Source organism: Herpailurus yagouaroundi, unplaced genomic scaffold, assembly GCF_014898765.1.
Source record: "Herpailurus yagouaroundi ecotype Mexico unplaced genomic scaffold, PumYag 165, whole genome shotgun sequence".
NCBI lineage: Eukaryota > Metazoa > Chordata > Mammalia > Carnivora > Felidae > Herpailurus > Herpailurus yagouaroundi.
Genome location: NW_024412406.1, coordinates 8524345 through 8546844, shown reverse-complemented (window position 1 = coordinate 8546844; position 22500 = coordinate 8524345). Strand labels below are relative to the sequence as shown.

Here is a 22500-nt window from a genome sequence, read left to right as displayed (position 1 = left end):
GTATGGTACCCAAAGATGTTAGCATGTCATGTTGCAGATACTCAAACTGAAGGAAAAGATGATCTCACTTGCAAATAGTCTTCTCCGAGTTCCACGCAATGAGGCTGGGAGTCCCTACTCTGTGCCAAATATTCTACTCTATGTGTATCATTTTATTTTATCCCCACAGAAACCTTCGAAAGTAGGTGATGCGAGTCTTCCCCGTTTTGCCAGGAGAAAATGGAAGCTTGATGCTCTCAGGAGGACACAGCAGAGCTAGGATTTAGTGTCAGGTTGATCTAAATCAGAAGTACTGCCCCTAGCCGTCTTCTCTCGTTAGCATCTACTTTTTATATTATATGTGAATGTCTTCAGCACGGTTGTATACCCTAGGCTCCCGTGTGTATGAATTATCTGTAATTCTGAATATGCCAGGCGGTTTCAACTCTGCTACCTTCTGCTGGAAGGGCATTCCACATTGTGCATGCTCACGCCTCCAGACACGTTTCCCAGTTTTCTCTCTTCCTCGCCAGTTACACGCTCTGCATTCTAGCCACATCTGACTGTTCTTTCTTTCCTGTGATCCGCGCATGCTTCACCTTACTCCATCAGACCTTGGCTTGGATATATTGGTAATGGTATCCAACTTGCAAACTCAGATAGGCAGACACAGAATTTTATTTTTCTCTAAGTGACTTAATTTCTATTTGGATCCCTCTTTCTAATGGCACTGAGGGAAGTTATACAATTCAAGTAGGGATGGCTACATGATTTGCAGGGTGCAGTGCAAAAATAAAAATGCAAGCCTCTCGTTCAAAAAAGAAGAACCTCAAGATGGTTAGAGCAGAGCATTAAACCAAGCGCTGGCCGTTTCTGAGTAGAGTTCGGAGCGACTCGTAGGGCAAACACACACATGAGGCTTGCCCTACAAACCAGTTGTGGATGTCTTTCATCTCTGTGGTTATGTCTGAATTCTGGGAGGCTTGCGTAGCACACATTGGGAGTAAAAGAATCCTCGGGGTCCGCTGTCTGTGCTGCTATTGGCCGAGAAAGCCGTCTGGCTCTTCATCAGTTCAAGCAGATTGCCTCATTCTCATCAATGAGACCCTTCGACCTTCTGCCACGGCCGCTCCAGTGCCCAAGGGAAGAGCACAGAGTCTGCCTCAGATCTAAGCACATCCACATTCTCAAAGTCCCAAATCTATCCAAGGGTATCACCCCCAATCAGGACTCGTTTTGGAAGGAAACACAGGACCCCCTGTTGTAAGGAGCCACAACAGCTATGCATACCCGCTCTCTCCACCCACTCCCCTCTCCTGAGGCTGGGGCGTCCTTGCCTGTCCTGCAGATTTGTGTCGGATTCAAGTTTTTTCTATGCTCTGAGTCCTTGACATTGCCCATCAAGGCCCAAGCTATCCAACTACAAAAGCTAGGAAGGCATTCCCTTTTCTCACTCCATTCTGAAGTAAAGAATAACAGTAAAGTTGTCCCAACAGAGAAGAAGTTCTGAAGTCAAGGTGGAAGGAGGAGGTGAAAGTGAAATACTGGAAAGAAAAAAAATTGGTTGATGTTTTAAATATGTTATCCAGCCACATATATTAATTATGTCCCGGGATGGTCAAGAATATGTGTATGTGTGTGTGTGTGAACCCCCCTGGGGGGTAGTAAACTCACCACCTCCTGAGACACCCTAGCCCTGTTTCAGAAACTGGTTTTATTACCTTAAATATCTCCTTCGATGTTTAAAAACATGAAGTCCACGCGCACACACACACACACACACACACAGAGCCCGGGAGATTCCAGAGTCTTCCTATTAGCCACTATTCCCTCCCATTTACAGAAGCAGGGAACACATTTTGTCTTAATGTAATTTTCATCTATAGGTACCAGGGTATGTGGAATTACATGGAACAAGTATTATCATTTTCTACCAAAGGATGAGAAGGCTTCCAACTTGAGTCACGTATCCAGTTATCATAGCCACCTTTACCTCTCCTTTGCTTCTTTAAACCACACTCTTCACCCCAAACACACACACAGATTTAGGTTTCTTCCCCTCTCTCTGTCTCTCTCTCTCTCTCTCTCTCTCTCCTCTCATCACTACTTTTTCTCTTGCTTAGCATGAAACTTACCAATCCTTCAACCCAACCCTTAAATGATAATTTAGTATAATTTTAATACATTAATATTATATATAGCATATAAATGCTAATGCATATTAATTATTACATACCAACAAATATAGGTTATTATTACAATGGCCTACCACTGTAAGAGTAACTCTAAGTTACAACCACTCTAAGTAACAACAAAAGCTCACAAATACTTATGTATTATTTATTATATACGTCCATTATTCTAAAGATTTTTTGTATGTCAATCTATTCTTATAAAGTTATTCATAGTACTTATCATCAGGGCTTCTCATGATCATGTGGGAGAGCTGTATTGACTTGAAGAATGGCCACATCCACGGAGACTCTGTCCTAGGGCTGTTCAGAAGCCTATCCATCCTTGGTGGTTGTAACCGTCCTTCCTACCAAGGGGTTCTCTCCAACATTCGTAATGAAAATTTCGCTTTATGTGGTCTTTTTAATAACAATTTATCCAACGCAGAGCTAAGGGATTAACTATGCTGAAAATATCTGCTCAATTATTTCAACAGGAGGTTCCCTATATTGGAGCAGGGTTGGGGGCTGGGAAAGGGAACAAGGGCAGCAGATGTCAGAGAGACACATGTGGGAAGAAACTAAAGAAGGAGTTGTGCCCGACTGGCACCCTTCCGAAAATGGCCCCAGGAGACAAGAACCCCTAGGGCAGGAAAGCGCCTCTGGCCCCGAGGTCGCCCCCCCCCCCCCCCGGAAGAGCAGCTTAATGGAGGCTGTGTTAATGCACCAAGGGAGCAGGGGCTTTGCTTCCTAATCTGCACTTTGCACTCAGCGGCAGGCGCACCGCAGGCATCCCTTCGTGAGGTAAACATGAAAATGAATTGCTCGCTACCAGGCTACCACGACGAGGTTGGTGCCGGATGTGCGGCGATGCATGTGGGGGAGGGGAGGGGAGAGTTAAAGCTCCCTTCGGGGGTGGCAGCGGAGAGCTGGATTTGTGTCCTCACAACACACTGGGAGCAGAATTCATGAGAAATGCCCCATGTTTAGAAGTTGCTACGGAGGCCCCCAAGCTTCCCCCTGAAGAAACGGATACTTAGAAATCTGTCAAGGCCAAGATGATGGGGTGTTTCGCTCATTCACTGATTTGAAAATGTTCACTGGGAGCGTCATGATAACAAGAACCTGCGATCTTCCCCGTTTCGCGGGAGTTTTATTTATTTAGTTTTACTGGGGCTACTTAAAGGACCTTCAAACTGCGTGGAGCTGTAGGTAGCGGAACGTGACCGACCACACGTCCAGTTTCCTCAGGACTATCATGGTTTTTGTCTGTTGTTCTGGGGGGATTATTAAAAGCATCTCTGACACTCTTGACTAGAAGTCTGGTTAGGACAACGAGTAATAGCCCCTCCAGGGTGACGGGGATTAAACCATGTGCCAAGCATCATTCTGTCAAAGCGAACCTGTGCTTGAATACTCAAAAGTCTGCTCAGGTAGCAAGGTGTGACCTAGAAATGCATCATCACCACCCCTTGCCTGGTTCTTTGTGTTCCCTTATTTTTTCTCCGACCCCTAATTCCCCTCCTGCTTTCGAATCGTGCTGATGGCCAGGCTTTGGTGTTCTGCTCAGCTTCTTCCCCCACCACCCAGATCGTCGCTGTTGTCGAAACAGATGTGCTCCACAGTCTAACTCCAGAGGCTTCCGAGCACCTTCCTGAGAAGGCTAACTGCTGTAAGGCCCACAGAGGTTCGGTGGATTAGATCGAGCCGCAAGTATATCTCTCACCCACGCGATGGTTCTACATGAGAGTTCCTGGCCCTGTGCTTCTTCCGGGAAATTACTTTCTAAATGGTGACTCCAAGACTCCTTTCATCTTATGGTTCTACTGTCCCTCAGGACCAGAGAGGCCTATGCTAAGCCGCAAGATGAAAGAGAACAGAAGGCAGGTCTAGAAGTGGCATGTCGCACTTCTACCCGTATTCTATTGGCAAAAATGTAGGTAGATAACATGTCGCTGCTTTAGTTTTTTGCACAAAGAGAAAAGGAAAGAGTTTGGTCTCACGTCTGCGAAAGTTGCCCCTTCTAGTCATCAAACACCCATTTCATTCCTTTTCTCACATGTTGGAAAACATCTCCTCCTGGTGAGACAGAACTCAGAGTCGCCCTCATCCCTTCATTCACCGCAAAGTCCCAGTTTCTGAGGGATGAGCAGCCCTCCTTATCACTGTCCCTATGGTCCAGTGACACATGAACTAAAAAGATAAATGGTCTATATCCCACCATGTTACCCGATATACAAAGGAGAAGCAAGGATAGGATAGTCACAGCAATCCATTCGGAAAAAGGAAGACTGGAAAAGGCAACAGACATTGGTCCATAGCAACTCATCAGGAAGGCTCTGCCTTCCAAATTATTGCCAGGGCAGTTCGGCAAATATTTTACCACTATGTAACATGGAATGCCAGCTTCTCAGTTTCTAATAGCTCATTCCTCTTTGCCCCGTGGTCTGGCCGCTGAGCCAATGCCACGTATTTTGGGTTATTGCTATGGGAACACCCATACCTATTCCTAGAGGAGTCAAAAAGAACTACCCATTGTTACAAACAACTGCAAACTTTCAATGCCTAAACAGTAGAAAGATTTGTTTTTAATTTATGGAACTTCCTTATCATCGATCGTCTTGATCAGGTGATTCTCCTGGGGTCTTTCTTTAAAAAGATGACTCCGGCTTCTAGGGTATTTCTTTGTTGACCTGCCATCCCTTGAGGATTTAGAATCATTTGTTTCCGGTATTGTGGGTGGGTGTTTTTAGGGAAAAGCCGGATTTGTAGGGGCAAGATCTGCACGTGGATCACATTACTTCCGCCAACATCCCTTTGGCCAGAATTTATCTGTGTCACCTCACTTAACTGCAAGGGGAGCTGGTAAATATGGTTAAGCTGTACGCACAGGAGGAGAAGGAAACTGAGGGCACCACTTAGCATTTCACTGTCTCTCACCTCCTTTTTGGCACTGTAGTACATGCTCTGCAGTATTGAATGAGACCCCTTAAACATTCCTTCTGCGCAGTAAACTCAACGTGAAGCTTTGTCAACAAGTGTTGCGGAAGAACGTTGCAGTGGACAGGGAGCTTCTCTTCCTGATCCGGTATGATGAGTTTTCTTTCTCTGCTCCTGTTCCGAAGTCCCTTGGTGTGGATGGTGACATCCAACAGTGGTGTGTCCCAGCTGCACACCTGGAGCATAAAGTCCCTCAACAACCTTGAAGCCCCAGTGTAAGACTGGTGACTACCCCCAGCATCCCCTCTGGTGTGGGCATCACACTCCAGGCCTTACACTGGCAGAATGACCCATCTCTCTCTGAGCACCTGCCCACCACCCCCAGGTCATCTGCACCCTGGAGTGTTGTTTCTTGCTTTTCTATGACTGTGGACCAGCTCCGATCTGGACAAGCCAGTAAACTTCACAATCCCGTTGACTGCAAGCACAGTTCTCTGGGGAGTTCTGAAAACGAGTCTTGGAGGTCCATAGTTATCCTCCCTTGGACACTGTCCTTCAGCCCTAGGGTGTCCATTAGATAGAATTGTCCTTACATTTGTGGAGTTTAGTTCTCTACCTTACTCTAATAATTCTTTGTAATAAACTACTCCTGCTCAAATCGTTGCATGGTTTTTGCCTTCTGGTTGGACCTAGGCTATTACACACACTGGGTTTGGTGAGTATATAGCAGTTTCTGTCCTACTCTGAATCACACACACGAGCTCCAGACTGGTTCTGTCACATTCTATAGCACAAGGCATATTTCATGGGGAAGAGAACTGAAACCCAGGTCTTGTGGTTCTAAATCACCATAAGGGATAGAAAATCACATGGGACGTGGCAAGTGAACTTTTCGGTAGAAAAAAAAATCAAGTATTATTTCTAAAAGAGAATGGTTTGTCACCAAAGGTATTTAGGATGATAAAACAATTTATGCAAATTAAACATAAAAGCACATTTTTATTGCCACCACCAGCGTTAGCTGTCTTAAAATTAATGATTTTGCTTATCTATTTCTCTGTGTCTTATTTTTGTTATTGAGGTATAATTGAGATACCATAAAATTGACTCTTTTACAGTGTACAACTCAGTGGTTTTTCATACTTTCATAAAACATTCTAATATCACAACTATCTTATCCCAGATCATTTTTATCACCCTAAAAAGAATCCCTCTGTCCATGAACAGTCATTTCCTTTTATCCCCTGCCCCCAACCCCTAGCAACCACTATTTTCCATTTGTATGGATTTATCCACTCTGGACGTTTCATATAAATGGAATCATATGATATGTGGCCTCTTGTGTCCAGCTTCTTTCAATTAGCTGAATACTTTAAGGTTCTCCCATGATGTAGCGTGTTGCATGTGACTTTCAATGTGTGATTTTTATAATCATTGAAAACATAGTATATTCATCTCTGTCACCTATGTTAATAAAACTAGGACAGCCATCTAGTTTTCACTTGTAAGGAAAAGGGAATAATTATGGGGAGGGGGCAGTCAGAATCATATGTTTTCATGAAATTCTAAATGTGAGCAAAAAAGAAAGTGAAAAATACCTCCAATCCTGCTTTTTAAATTTTCTTTCATGGTGTACTGCTACTAATAATCAACACTTACATAACACTTCGGAATTTCAACACATTTTTATATTGAATGCCAAAGGTAACACCTACTGCAGGAATTATATACTGTGCTTTAATTCCAGGAGACTAGAAGAATTGTATAAATAGCACTACTATTTTTTTTAGTTGTTATTATCACACATCCTAAATATAAGTTAATAAAACCTCTAGTATTTCTGTAAAAATGCTGCTGTGAACAGAGATTGGCAAAAGCTACGCAGCAGTTTGTTTTTTGATGTTTTTTTGTTTTGTTTTGTTTTTTGTTTTTTTTTTAAGAGAAAATATTAAAGTTAATTATGAGCAGTCTCTAAAACAGCAAAACAGCAGCATGATCTATTGTCACTTAAAGTTTTTCCATAATATAAGAAGGGAGATGAGATGTGATACAAAATGCCATCATCCCAATCATATTTATAGTTAATGGTTTTTTCCAACCCTATCTTCCTAGGTGCTAAAAGCTATTCCCTAGCAGTAATAAAAGTCGAGTCTGTGTTTGGTTAGAATCTTTGCAACACTCCCCTGAGATATGGGGTAGGAATATTATTACAGCTGGAGAAAGAGATGATGGTAAGTTAAGTGACTCGTCCAAGGAGACACAATAAATCAGATGTAGACCTTGGGAATAAACCTTGACTTCCCCTTCAGACTTTACTCTGTGATACCATATGGCCTTTCTGAGACACTGGAAGTTTCCTCATTAACCCTGCAGTTAATTTTTCATGTTTTATAAGGCTTTTTCCAGATACATAAATATAATCTTCCTTAATACAATTTTTCAGGCAATGTAAATTAAAGAAATCCACTCCTAATAAAGACCAGAGAGAAATCTACCTTATTCGCAAGAGATAGGAAACCCAGTAACTTAGAGTAATGACTTCCATCTGCCCCTAGTAACTCGTACAAGGTTATCACATGGCCTAGCTTATTACCCTGATTATTGGGGACTGATACATAAATATGTTGGGACTACTGGCTATACTTTTTCGATAATGGGAGCAGCATGTGGACTATAATGTGGACTCCAAAGATTTCTTCGTGAAGTGCAAGTCGGGAGAGGTGATTCTTATTCCCAGTGTTAATGATGCCTTTTCCAAAAATTACATCTATCATGCCTCTGGGTAGTGAATTAGATGTGGCTAAACTAGATTTAGAGCGACAGCCAGTCTTCCCAAGATGCTTCACTAAACAAGGTATCTGCTCCTCAGAAACTTCTCAACGCTATTGGCCTCAACTGTGTTCTTGTGCATTTCAAAGAATAGATGCATCTCGTAAACCCGATCCATATTACCCTTCCTGACAGGGATGTACCAACTGTGTTACATATAACAAATGTGCATATCGCTGCTCCATAAGAACATGGCCCAAGCCCCTTTCGTGGCAGTTAGTTCTCTGCAATTTCCTACCTTAGCAACAAAGGTGGAGAAGCCAGCTTTTCACTTCCAGATGGGAGTCTTTTTCATAGGTCCTAAGCCCAGAGAAGAAGCCAAGATTTAATTGACATTATAATGCTATCTGCAAAGATACTCCCAGCCACAATGAAAACAACCTTTTACATCACTAAAACAGAATGAATAACAACTCAGTATGAAGCAAATATATTTAGGAAACTTCTAGGAAATCCTAAGGATGTTACTAAAAGGGCCTTTCCGAGAATAAAAGAAGATTCTGTCCTGAGTGTAAATTCCAGCTTCAAAGGCATCAAGAAATAAAAACGCACGGATCAAGTTTCAGGAGGTCCTATTATATTCATATATACTGAATGTATGGAGCACAGTGTCCTATTGTTGCAGCCAAAGAAATAGAAACAAGAGGAGATTTTAGACATATAGTTATGCATGTATATATGTGTATATATATTATGTATATTATATGTGTATTATATATATTATACACACACATATAGAGAGAGACAGAGAGAAAGATGCTAATTTTAAGAGTGCAGGTAATGAAGGGCACATGGATGGCTCAGTGGGTTGAGCATTCAACTTCAGCTCAGGTCATGATCTCATGGTTTGTGGGTTCGAGCCCCACACTGGGCTCTGTGCTGACAGCTCGGAGCCTGGAGCTGTTTCAGATTCTATCTCCCTCTCTCTGCCCCTCCCCAACTCGTGCTCTGTCTCTCTGTCTCTCTCTCTCTCTCTGTCTCTCTGTCTCTCTCCCTCTCTCAAAAATAAGTAAACATTAAAAAAAAAAAAAAAGAGTGCAGGTAATGAAGGCAGAGCATAGTCAGTGGATTCATTACTGTGTCTCCAGTGCAAACATTTGAGCTACGGCGTCTAGACCAGCAGAGCATAAGGTCGTGAAGACAGGAAGCACAATTTTTGCTAGTGAACCACTAAGAGTAATAGTGAGTTGTGGCACTGCCATTTCCACCTTTGATTCCTGGACCATGAATACTAGCTTTGAGCGAAACAGCCCCATATATTGGCATTGATCTAAAGCACATACAGCTTCCTGTAGAACATTATCCTAGGCTTGCAAGTTATTACCATGTAGCTTGTGCTTTAAATGGGTCTTTAAAAGACCATCCCATTGTTCTATCAAACTAGCTGCTCCAAAATAATGGGATATATGATAAGGCCAGTGAATTCCTGAGCCTGGGCCCACTGCCACACTCTTTTGCTTTGAACTGACTTCCTCGATCAGAAGCAATTCTGCGTAGAATACCACTAGGGCAGATAAGGCATTCTGTAAATCCATGGATGGTAGTTTTGGCAGAAGCGTTATATACAAGGAAGGCAAATCCATCTCCAGACAAAGCGTCTATTCTAGGAAACTCATACGTATCGTATACACACATTCATTCTCCATCCTAGGGAAAATAAGCTGACCTGCACGGTGAAATCATATGGCCCACTGAGGGCAGAGAGGGAGCTATTACTATATGATGGGCAGCATAGACTGTGGAAACTTTGAATGAGCAGATTCTCTTTGATCTAGAGTAGGAACATATTTCTGTAACTTACACAGCTGAGAAGATTACATTACAGAAGAATTATTATTTTGTATCTGGAAACTATACTTTACTACCTTTAAATTAATTGCGGAATGAAACAGAAATTTCCCAGTGCTTAAGAAAGACCAAAGTCTGAAAAATGTCTTAATAAAAATAAGGATTCACGCCCAGGCCTATTTTTAATTTTGGTGTATACTCGGACCAATTGCTTTTATTGAAATGATTACGTAACATTTCAATCCTCATATGAAAATAAAAATAAGAGTCATTTTGTGTGTTTGTTTCCCCTCTTTGGGTGAGGATCGAACAGGAAAATATATTTATTTAAATCACTTACCTCAGAACACAGACCATACAAACTGCTTAAGAAATTGTAACTAAAATAGATACTCACCTGATTTTACACCAGTCCTATAAAGCAGTGTATAACCAGTCCCCTTTTATGGATGAAGAGACTGAGGCTAAAAGAATTCAAATGCCTGGCTGAACGTCACAAAACCTGACCTTGAAGAGATGCACCACCGTTCACATCCAGGTTTTCTTCCTTACAAATAACGTTTGGGGCGCCTGGGTGGTTCAGTCTATGAAGCGTCTGACTCTTGATTTCAGCTCAGGTCATGATCTCGTGGTCGTGGGATCAGCCTGGAGCTCCATGCTGGACATGGAGCTTGCTTGGGATTCTCTCTCTCTTCCTCTCTCTCTCCCTCTGCCCCTCCCCTGCTCACATGCATGTGCACTCTCTCTGTCAAAAAAAATTAATTAATTACAAAAAAACCAAATAGTGCTTACCATGGATTGAGTTTGTGTCTATATATGGTTTCAAAATAAATAAACCCTCATTGTAGGAAATTTTATTTTTTTATTTATTATTTTTTTAATGTTTATTTATTTATTTTGAGAGAGAGAGCGTGCAAGTGGGGGAAGGGCAGAGAGAGAGGGTGAGAAATGATTCCAAGCAGGCTCCACACTGTCAGCACAGAGCCCAATGCAGCATGTGGAAACCCCCGCAGGGCTCAAACTCATGAACTGTGAGATCATGACCTGAACTGAGATCAAGAGTCAGATGCTTAACCAACTGAACCACCCAGGCACCCCTCATTGTGGAAAATCTTAAAAACATACAAAGAACAAAATAATTATTACTGATTGCCCTTATATTTTTTATACATAAATTACATATAAATTTAGATGGTACTGTTAATAATAGTGAAAATAATAGCTAAAATTTATTGAGTCCTTTTATGAACCAGAGCTTTTTCTAGGTATTTCACATGGATTAATCCACTTTGGCCTTGCCAAGTACTGTGGAAGGTAATTTTCTTATCTCTATTTACCAATGAGAAACTCGAGGCCTAGAGAAATTAACCAGCTTTCTCAAGGTCACTAGCCTCAGTGCTGGGGGTGACTCATACTTGGGCTGGTTTACCATAAAAACTAGTACCCTGAATCACTAGTCTGGGAGCTCTAGTAGACATATTTCCTTACATTGGAATCATACTCTGCATACTTATTTATTATAAATTAGTGACTTTCATTAAGACAAATAATATATAAAATTATAATAATGTTAATATCTATTCATGTCATTAAATATGTTTCTACATGATGATGTTTATTGGCGACATAGTATTACAACTTAAAAAGTGTGCCATTATTTATTCAATCAATCCTATATTGTTAGATGCTTACCTGTTGTTGTAATGCTTTGAGTGGTAAAACACTCAGAGAATACCTTTGTATAAACATTGTTGTGTACGTGACTGGATGTTTTATGGGGAAAGTTCCTGGAGTAGAAATTCTGGATAAATTTTCAAGGGTTTTGTTACACATTTCCAGCTTGTATTTCAATAAGATGATATGGATCGTGTCTCCCACTGGCAGTGAAGGAGAATGCTCTGAATCCAGGTCTTCTGATTCTTACTTACTGAGGTCAAGCCTGACTCTGTGATAATTTCTGCTTAATCCTGCCACTCGGTGACAGAGGACAGTCTGAGTCCAACCTCCTAGAGCATTCTGTGTGAAGTCCTTTTAGTTCAAGTCTTACCCCCATTTGAAGCACATCATCACCCCCCGGGAAAGCGTAGTGAACTGGAATTTGGAAAGACTTCCTTGGGAAGTATTTTTCTTGCTCTTGACTTTGCACATCCGAAGTACTTCAGGACCTTGGGAAAAACTCTCAAGACACGGCACCATCTAGATGCCAAAATGTATTTATCTTTATGTCCGGTGTTCAAGCAGTTCACATAATGGTACTCAAGGGTCTTAGTTTCCTCCAGCATGGCAGTCTCTAAGGCCAGACCTTGAGGAGTTAAAGGAGACCAGGGTGCAGGGACAGCTGGAGATAATTACTTACAATCAAAGGACACGCAGAAAAGCAGCGGGAACAGCAGGGTGAGGTGTTCTGCCTGGCTGGATTATAGGAGTCATCTGGACAGAGGCAACTGGGCTTAAATACTAGGAAGGGAATTTTGCACTGTTTGATCTTATTTTAAGACCTAAGAAAGAGGTTGGGATTGGTTTGAACCTGGTTTAAAAAGCCCAAAGGTAGACATTCCTGCCATAAACAGCTTGAACTCTCTTGTCCTGTAAATGGGGATAGAGGATCGATGTGTTAGGGCCAAGGAGGTTTTGTGTATTAAACACAAGATCAAGTTTTACTTCTAAAATTCTCAAGGATAATTTTGTACTCCTGTTTTCCAACATGAGTAATTAGTCTAAAATCCTGGACATCTGACTTTGTTCTTTGTATTATATTTTCTAAGATCTCTACATAAAACATCCCGGCTTTCTACTTTTTTCGTCGATTCACTTTTCCTGCAGTCCTAAATTATATTTCAGCAACTGCCATTTTCCCTCATAGGGCCAAGATTCATGAGGCAAATAAATATTTCTTCAGTGAGAGAGTGTATTGTGGCCAGCACTATTTTAAGGAGATATCAGATCTCTGAAGTCTTTAAATTGGATTTTCTTCTGAGATACATATTTTTTTTTCCATTTAATAACATGAATAAAATGGATTCACTGCATTATACTCAGTACCTAAACCTTGACTCTTGGAGAAACCTTTCCTTGATGAACTCCAATCTGAAACTATGAGCGCTCTTCTTTTGATTTATCTATAATGTTAAGGAATAAGCTCTAAACTTTACAACACTGGGTACTTTATCAGGTAACCACAGAATTAAGCATACCAAGCAACTTGAAAGAAAGCATGCTTACTTCAAAGCTGCTGGCATTAGATGTTATGAGATAAAATGGGAAAACGCCTCGTGTACACATGCCTGGGCTGGACTTACACAGACGGTATAAATGACAGCCTTTTCATTTATGACACTGCATTTGTGGGGGGGCAGAGCTGCATGGTGAATGTCCTAAAACTTTTCAACGCAAAAGCACTGTCAGAACTGAAGATGTGTCTCCCTTTCTTAGAGTTTGCCAGTGGATCCCAGTTGTTTGCAGGATGAAGTTCAAATGTCTCAGAATCTATAACTGCAATTCATGGTGTATTTCAAGTTGACCTCTGCTGCCTCTTCTTTTCCTTCATTTTGTCCTGTATGCCCATGCCCCATCTAGCCCTTACAAGTGTCATCATCATTCTTACCTTTGAACTTTTGATCCTGCTATATCTTCAAATTCAAATACCCTATCCTGGGACGCCTGGGCAGCTTAGTTGGTTGAGCATCCGACTCTTGATTTCAGCTCAGGTTATGATTTCAGAGTTTGCGAGATCAACCCCTGCATTTGGGCTTCTTGCTGACAGCGTGGAGCCTGCTTGGGATTCTCTCTTTCCCTCCCTCCCTCTCTCTGCCCCTTCCCCACTTATGTGCACATGTGCTCTCTCTCTAAATAAATGAATACATGTACTAAAGAAAAAAAGAAAACCAAATGCACTATCCTAATTGTACAACCTGGAAATTTTCTACTCAGTCTGAACAGTGTACCTGAGAAATCTTTCCCTCCCCAGCCCACACTCTTAACCTTTTTATCCCCTCTTACCAAAGAAAAATCCATGCCTTACTTCCATTTACTCTGAAGACTGAATCATTCTTTTATTGGTGTATCCGTAGTAGTATGGACATCATTCTATAATTCATTTGTCCAGTTATTCAGGCATTAACTCGCTTATGCATTTGTTTTTTTTAAGTTGCTTAATATTTTCTGCATATGATGGCCAGTCATTGCTCTAAATTCTGGATATTAAGCAGTGAATCAGACAGACCGATGACCTCAGGGCTTATGATCTAGCTACCACCTTAAACTTCTTTACATAAGGTTATAATTAGCCACTTGCCTGTCTGCTATCCTTGGAGGTGGTTCACCTTCTTAATAATCTTTGAATCCATGAGGCTTAGTAGTGTGGTCCATATTTATGAACATAATAATATATCTAAATTGATGCTCACTGTGTTTTAAGTAACTCTTGCATGCTTTATACGAAATTTTCCATGGAATACTCACAACAGCCCTGTGAGTTGAACACTTATGTGGCCAGAAAAGGTGAGAAACCTGTCCAAGGTCACACAACCTGTCCAAGGTCACACAGTCATTAAGTAGCAAAATCAGAAATTGAATGAACCCAAAGTATGTCTGAGTCCCAGAATAAAGTGAATAAATGGATGAGTAAATGAATGAATGAATGAATTAATGAACGCAATGTTACAGAAAGAAGACAGTTCTTTGCTCAGTGTCCCAGGTAAGGTGGACAATTAGTTGTTGGCCTAATGACGAACAATACAAGAAGTGAAGGTCTCCATTCTTAATATGGAAGAGGGAGCAACAGGTTTCATGTGTTTGAAGAATTTGAAGCTTATGCTAAATAATCTGTTTTTACGTACTCCATCACCAAAGCTGGATCTCTTTGAACTAGTTAAAAATAGTTGCTTAAATTAATTCACTCATTTTTTTTTTTTACTTCTTCATAAAAAATTATTTTGGACTGTCTTTAAAAAGAGAACAGATCCAAACAAAATAAATAAATATACCCCAGTTCTTCTCACCCTGGAACACTCTAGAATCACCCATATAAGAAGCTGAGTCATTTCGCATTCGTGGACACAATTCAGTGTCTGTCCTTACTGTATTTATTGAGGATCAACATTGAAACCATCCATCCCCAGGTCTCTTGGTGAGGCAACCTCAAGATATTCTGAGCCTCTGAAATTTCCCCCAGAGGCCCACCCCCTGGAGTACGTTTCCTTACATACAGCATAGTTTTCACATCAGATCCTAATAAACACACTCTTTAAAGTTGATAAAAAATCTTTTTAGCCTTTTCTCTGTAATGCTGTTATAGACATTTAAAACTTAAAAAAAAATTATTTATTTTTGAGACAGAGACAGTGCATAAGCATGAGCAGTAGACAGGCAAAGAGACAGGGAGACACAGAGTCTGAAGCAGGCTCCAAGCTCTGAGCCATCAGCACAAAGCCCGACATGGGGCTCAAACCCACAAACTGGGGGATCATGACCTGAGCTGAAGTCAGACACTTAACCAGCTGAGCCACTCAGACACCCCTGTTACAGACATTTAAATAGCAACTGTTTATGTCTATGGATAAGATTTGAAGTGTCACTAGCCAGGAGTGGAAATGCACTGAGCACACAGCATGCAAACGAAAAGAACTGTTCTGACAGGGATGCGTGTTTCCTGATACATTTCTGAATTCTCACCAGAAAAAGGAAGCCTTTCACTGTGTATCATTACTCTTGGAGTTACTATCCTTTATTAGACAAAACTACTCACAATAATATGAAGAATTTATTTCCCTCATTTTGTTTTTAGAAGTGGCCACAGGAGCATCTGAGCGGCTCAGTTGGTTAAGCTTCTGACTCTTGATTTCGGCTCAGGTCATGACCTAATGGTTCATGAGTTGGAGCCTTACGTCAGGGCTGTCAGTGCAGAGCCTGCTTGGGACTATCTTTCTCCCTCTCTCTCTGCCCCTCCCCCCCTCGCATGCTCCTGCACTTGCACTCTCAGGCCCTAAACAAACAAACAGACAAACAAATAAATAAAAGTGGCCACAGAAAAGTTCTACTCACTTCCTTGACATAGTTCATTGATTACTGGCAGAATATAAAATTCATTTTCATTGGTTGATATTTTCATTTTTTGCATTTAACTCTTTTACACTATTTGTTGGGTATAATAGTCCTCAAGTTCTCTTTATGAAAACTAATTTTTACATGGGTTAAAGGGCCCCCTGCTTTGCCTTTGGCTTTATGTTTCTCTGTGGTGAGGAGGCATCATTGATGTAATATTCCAGACCTCTCTCCACCCTCTCATTTACTTCTTCTGCAGGATGAAGAAACTTCTCTGGCTGGGGGATCTGGAACAACTAGGCATCTGTAGCTTTGTCCTTCCTTTTTTCCTTCTCCTTAAGATGTGACTGTCTGAAGATAGTAAGGCCTTGGTCTATGTGAATGTGAAGAGCTTCCCATGGAGTTTGAAGTTCCCAATATATCCAACCAGACACAGTGACCCTGGACTCAGAAGTTGGACACAGGGGTGTCAGTTGGGGCCTCTCCAAACCTCAGTATTAGTTTGGAAACACTAACAGATTCTGCCTTGTGAGGCAGAAAAGTTTCTCAAAATTTCGTCTGAGAAAGAGCTCTGAACAAAATGTGAACGGTTGTAACTTCAGACCCCAGTTCTAAAATTCAATGACAATACGTTTTTCACATTACAAACTCCCTTTCGGCTTCTTTCTTTGTGAACTTTGTATTGGAACATCTGCCACCGCCTCATCTAAACAAAAATGTGAAGGTAAACATGCAAGCCCTGGAGTTCTTAGGTGTTACATAACTAAGTTTGAGATAACATTACTATTAGTATTCCAGATCCCAAGTAAGAGAGGACGACTTGGTCTGAACATAAAATTTACTTTACTTACACTTGACTTCTGAGAATAAAGAGTTTTACATCTGATTTTGTTTTTCTCTAATCTGGCAATGTGAGGAATGATTAAAGCAAGAGTTTACATGTGGCAAAGTAGGGTAATGATTTGTGATATGTTCCCAGTCAAACATTCTTTCTTCATCTCTTTTTTTTCCCAAGGGAAATAAATTGTCAGACTTTGAGAAGGTGGGGTTCTAATAAAATTCTTCCTGCATTTCATCTGTTGCTGCTTCTGGTAAAACACACCACACACACACACACACACACACACACACACACTTAGCAGAGGCTAGGATTTCTGGAGATTACTTTCAGAGTTCCTGTCTCACCCAAAGCACACATTCAAAAATTCTTCTGGAAAGGTTATCAGAGGCAGTAAAGGATGTGGACACATCACTATGTAGGAGTAATGGGGCATAAAACCAAATATTTATTCTACCCACTGAGCACCAGCTATAACTATAGTTTAGGAAAGAATTCCTCTGTACCTGTCTCTAATGGTGAATGTACCTTCCAGATTTGTCAAATATGCCTGGTTTGAAGATTAGTTCCCAGCAGGAGATTCCTCAAACTGAAGAGTACTTTGAAAAAGGTTTATTTGATCCTCATCTCATCTTTACTTAAGTATGGTTAGAAAGTATGGTAATGTATTTTAAGTAGAGGCTTCATTCATTTTAATGAGATAAAATGCCTATGGTGGTCTTCTAATGTTGGACAGATATTTATTTACAGCTCTATGGCCTTTCTGTTTGAAAAAAGAATACTTTACAGTAAGATCTAATCAGTTCCTACAAAGAAGTTACTTGTTGTAATGTTACTGCCATAGTAGGTCTTAATTCTTTCAGTTTTATTTCTGGATGACCCAGTTAAGACCTGGGTCCCTTTACTTCTATAGATTATTATTTTCTTTACTGCTTAAGGGTTGGCAATATATGATATTTTTTATTCTTTTATTTCTTTTGCATGGTATCTTTTAAAAATTCAATCTCCTAAATCCATCTACTTTTTATGAGGTATAATTGCAAGGAACTGGTTAAAAATTACCCCCCAGAAGAAAATTATTTACTCATTAAATCACATTCAAAGTATTTTTAAAATATGGAAAAAAAATAAGTGGCATAGAATGTGAAAAAAACAATTTATGCTGGTCCACATGACTTCATTAATAAGCATGTGTGTATTATATATGTATAAATAAAACTAGGAAGAAAGACCCAAAATGATAAAAATTATTGCCTGATAGAGCACATGTGATTTTCCTTTTAAATGTCTTAATATTCTATTTTTGCTATGTAAAACCTGTTGGATAAATATTATATTGGTAATAAAAAATGTAAGTTTTTACTCTAAAGAAAGTTTTTGGGTGGTTATAAGTCAGCTTTCTATCCCAGTTCTTACAAACTATATTCATTTTCTCTCATTGTGTTTGCTTTAGCCATGCAGCCACATAAAATGACATCGATAAAACCTTAGGATATTATTTTAAGCATTACAATTTTTATTTGAGTGTGTACCACACAATACCTTTCCACCAACTGTTTACTTAAGGCACTTTACAATAAAAATAACAAAATGGTAAAATAAAAACAGAATTGGAAAAGACAACACAAGTCTGCCAATCATAAAAGCCAAAATAATTGCTGTGTTTCTGCCTCAAATTTGTCTCTAAGGTTTTCTTCTGTTTGTAAGAAGAAGCATGTTTTTGAAGGAAATATACTTTTCATAGCACTTACATTGAATGAAATATCACAGATGGGAATCTAACCTTCTGGGTTAGATGGGTTTGATAATCACTGTTTTATTCAATGTTATCAACAATATGTGCGATTTGCTATTGCATTTAGCAAGAATTTACTTTTGTTTAAAGAAAAGGGCAAAGTATTCAAATGAATCTTAACAAAGGCAAGTTTTTTTGTTGGCTAACCTGATGAGATGTCACATATAACTTTCTGGTTTTCTGACTTGATCCAAGGATGGAATCTGGAAGAATGAAAAGCACATCATTTACAAAATGTCAGCTAAGTCCAGCTTTTGACTGTATTTTTATGCTAGAGGGCTAATATTCTGTATTTGTTGACTAAGGGAAGATTGATAAATGGCAGAGTTATAAGATAAAACATTCTGAACTTCCTCACTCACAAATGAGGAAAACATAGTACAAAATCGCATAGTGTGCTAAGAAACAACACCTCATCTATCCATCCATCCATTTTTTTATTTAACAAATGTATCTATTAAGATGACTTCATCTGAAGAAAACATAATATACACATAAAAGTGGCTTAAAAAATGGTGTTTAATGTTTTATATAACAAGAATTCTGATAGTAGGGAAGCTCCTGGTTGGTTAATTCAGTAACCATAGTTTCATCAAGAGCCTTTTTTTTTTTTTTTTTTAAATCTTGCTATGCCATCCTCAGCCACTTACTTTTCCTCCTGGGTGACCCCTTGCTCCATGAGCGCATGGTTTCAAGATGCTGCCATAGTGCCAGGAATCACATCCTCAGACAATCACATCAAGACCCAGAAAAATGGCAGTTTCCCCTTGTACATTCTTTGTCAGGAAGGAAAACTTTCACCTAAAGTCCCTGGAGGACTTCTCATGCTTGGAAGTAATCACATACTCATTTTTAAATTAATTGTCAATGGGATGGGGGATAATATTGCCATGATTGTCTTTGACTAATTAAAATTCACCTCTGGGGTGTGGGAAGAAACTCCTTCCTTAAATAGCTCTCAAAAGTTAAAGTGAACAAAATTGGGATTCTGCTAGTGATAAAGAACATGATAGTTGCTAGAAAGATTAAATATTAAACATTGAAAGATTAAAACCAGCCACAAAACAACTTTTCAGGCCTCTACCCTAGCCAGCTATCCACGAGACATAGGGAATAAGGGAAGGAGAGAATGGGCTCAGGTCACCTTTGACAGAAGATACAGTCTAGTGGGGAGAGGGGGTAACTGAATATGTCATTATCAAGAAAGCATAATACTTATTTTTGGATGAAGAAAGTAAATAAGCAAGCTCCAGTATTGTATGCATGTACATATGGAGTGCTTGACTTTGTCACTTTAAAACAATGACTTCTTTAAGTCCATTAGAAGCCACTTTAAATATATAAAACAACTGTTTAAAGAAAACTTGAAAACTGTATTTGCAGTTGACCCTGTGTGGGTCCACTTATACCCAGATTTTGTTAAAGGACAATACTGTAAATGCATTTACTCTTCCTTATGTTTTTCTTAATAACATTTTATTTTCTCTAGCTTAGTTTGTTGTAAGAACACAATATATAACACATACAACATTTAAATATGTGTTAATTGACTGCTTATCTTGTCGGCAAGGCATCAACAGTAGGCTGTTAGTAGTTAGGCTTGGGGGAAGTCAAAAGTCATATGCAGATTCGCGATTCCAGGGGTATTGGTGCCCCTAACCCTCCTGTTGTTAAAGAGTCAACTGGGCTTGTATTTTCTTCCATTATTCTGCTTTAAATTTTACACTTACACTTAATACTCAAATGTACAAAAAAAATTTGTATGGCAGGCTAAAGTGTGTGGTAGGGATGGCCACATCCTAATCCTTGGAACCTGCGCATGTGTTACCATAAGTGGTAAAATGGACTTTGCAAAAGTGATTAAGTTAAGGATTTTGCAGTTGAGACATCAGCCTGGATTATCTGAATGGACTCAATGTATGGACCCTTATAAGGGGAAGACAGGAGGATCAGTCAGCAGTAGAGGACATGGGGACAGAACCAACAGGAAAGAGTGGTGTGAGGACCACAAACTAAGGGATGTGAGTGGCCCCTAGAAGGTGGGAAAGGTAAGGAAAAGGATTCTTCCCTAGAGACGCCAGAAAGGAGTGCAGTCCTGTCAGACCTTGTTGTAGCCCACTTGACACCTATGTTAGACTTCTGACATCCAGAAGTATAAGAGAATAAATCTGTATTATTTTAAGTCACTAAGTTTGTGGTAACTTGTTACAGCAGCAACAGGACTGATACAACATGCTACCATCTTTTATCTTTTTTTATTACCATCTTTCATAAATATCAGCTTTTGCAAGTTTCTCTAGCTGATTTGATGTTTGTGATACATAATGTATATATAGTTTATAAGTAGTTGTGATATATATACTATATATATCTAAGCATTTATTTAAAATTATTTAAATTTTCTTAAAAAGTTGAATATTGGGAAAAATGTTCATAGTTACGCCTCAGCAATCTTTCTTTCAGTATTACATCTCTTGCATCAAACTCCCAAAGTTTAATACACTAGGGACAGTTATGGGTAAAGACTAAGACTAAGACTTCCTTAAAGAAAAAAGTTAAATGAAGAGGAATAAGTGAAATGCCCACTTCTATTTGCAAGAGTTGGAATAAAAATAACTTATAAGGTACTGTGTTTAACAATGAACAGTGAACCCCCTTCCTTACAACGGCCTTGTGAAATAGAGAAAGCAGTAGTTCAATTTTATATAGGCAAGGATTACGTCATAAACAATTTCATTCTTGCTTGTACTGAGTACTCAGATGGGCCAAACATCATGATGAGGAAATTACCATAATAACACTAATAATGACAATAATGGTGATTTATTTATTTTTCATTTATTGAGCACTTACTCTGTACGGGTACAGTTCAAGATATTATTCATACATCTGCTCATTAATTTGTACAACAAACCTACAGGACAGAGCAGACACAGATCTTGCCCTGAAAGAGAGCAAAATCGATTTTTTTTAACGTTTATTCATTATTGAGAGACAGAGAGAGACAAAGCATGAGAGCATAAGAGGGGACAAAGCATGAGAAAGGAGGAGACACAGAATCTGAAGCAGGCTCCAGGCTCTGAGCTGTTAGCCCTGACACAGGGCTCGAACCCACAAATCGCGAGATCATGACCTGAGCCGAAGTTAGATGCTTAACCGACTGAGCCACCCAGCTGCCCCCACAATCGATTATTAAGGAAGAAGGGGTAGACATATCATCAGATACTTTTTATTGTCTAACAAGTACCATGACATAATTAAAATCACAAATTAAGAACCCCAGGGAAGATGCAGGTAATTCAGTCTGGGTGCAGATAAAGAAGGTTTTCTGGATTAGTGATTCCTGAGTGCAATCTTGAAAGTAAAATCTGTCAATAACAACAAAACACAAGCAGTAAAGGCTTATTTCTTAACTATGCCCCAGGGCAAGTAGATTGGTTGTCTTTTCATAGTGATTCAGGGATTATGACTGCTTCCAAACTGCAACTCTACATCTTTGAGTTCTCTTGTGTGGCTGGGAGAAAGAGCTGGAGAATGAGATGAGATGTAGGTGCCTTGAACTTACCTGCTTTGACTTATAAGTGGTATATCTCACCTCCACTACAGATTACTGATCAAAATGAGTCATGTACCTCAACTCAGGTGCAAGGGTGAAGGAGGATATTGAGCATTTGGTGAACATCACTCTTGGCCACAGTTAGACAAAGAGTATCGAAAAAGAAAGGCTTAACAAAAGTATAGAAGTGAGAAACAACATCATCGGGCCACGTGGATTTTGGTGTTCTGGTATATGATATGAAAATGTGTGGATGATAAGAACATGAATAAATAGTCATAGAATGACTATTCATAGTCATGAATAAATAGACCCAGATCAGTGAAGGCCCCATAGATGTTAAGGCTCTTGGGGTTTATCCTATAGGAAAGACAGAGCCATTAAAAATTTGTAAGTGGATTTGAATTCTGGAGATTGTGGTCCCTGAGAGGGACAAGACTGAAGGAGAAATACCTGTTAAGAGGTAATCAAATTAGTTAGGAGTCTGTGAAGAGACCCATCAAAGTTTTATATATATACACACACACACACACACACACACACACACACACACACACACACA

The 22500-nt window shown here is 39.8% G+C and overlaps 1 protein-coding gene across 2 annotated transcripts in view; it reads right to left on the bottom strand.

Moving 5' to 3' along the window:
- Window positions 1-22500, bottom strand: part of PEX2 (peroxisomal biogenesis factor 2) — a 119941-nt gene that overhangs the window by 1396 nt on the left and 96045 nt on the right. The window contains exon 4 of one of the 2 annotated variants that reach the window (XR_005794149.1): window positions 17980-18585. The exons of the other annotated variant lie outside the window; for it this stretch is intronic. The gene's annotated coding sequence lies outside the window, so the exon portion shown is untranslated. Of the gene's footprint in view, window positions 1-17979; window positions 18586-22500 lie in introns of those variants that run through there. 2 annotated transcript variants of the gene reach the window in all.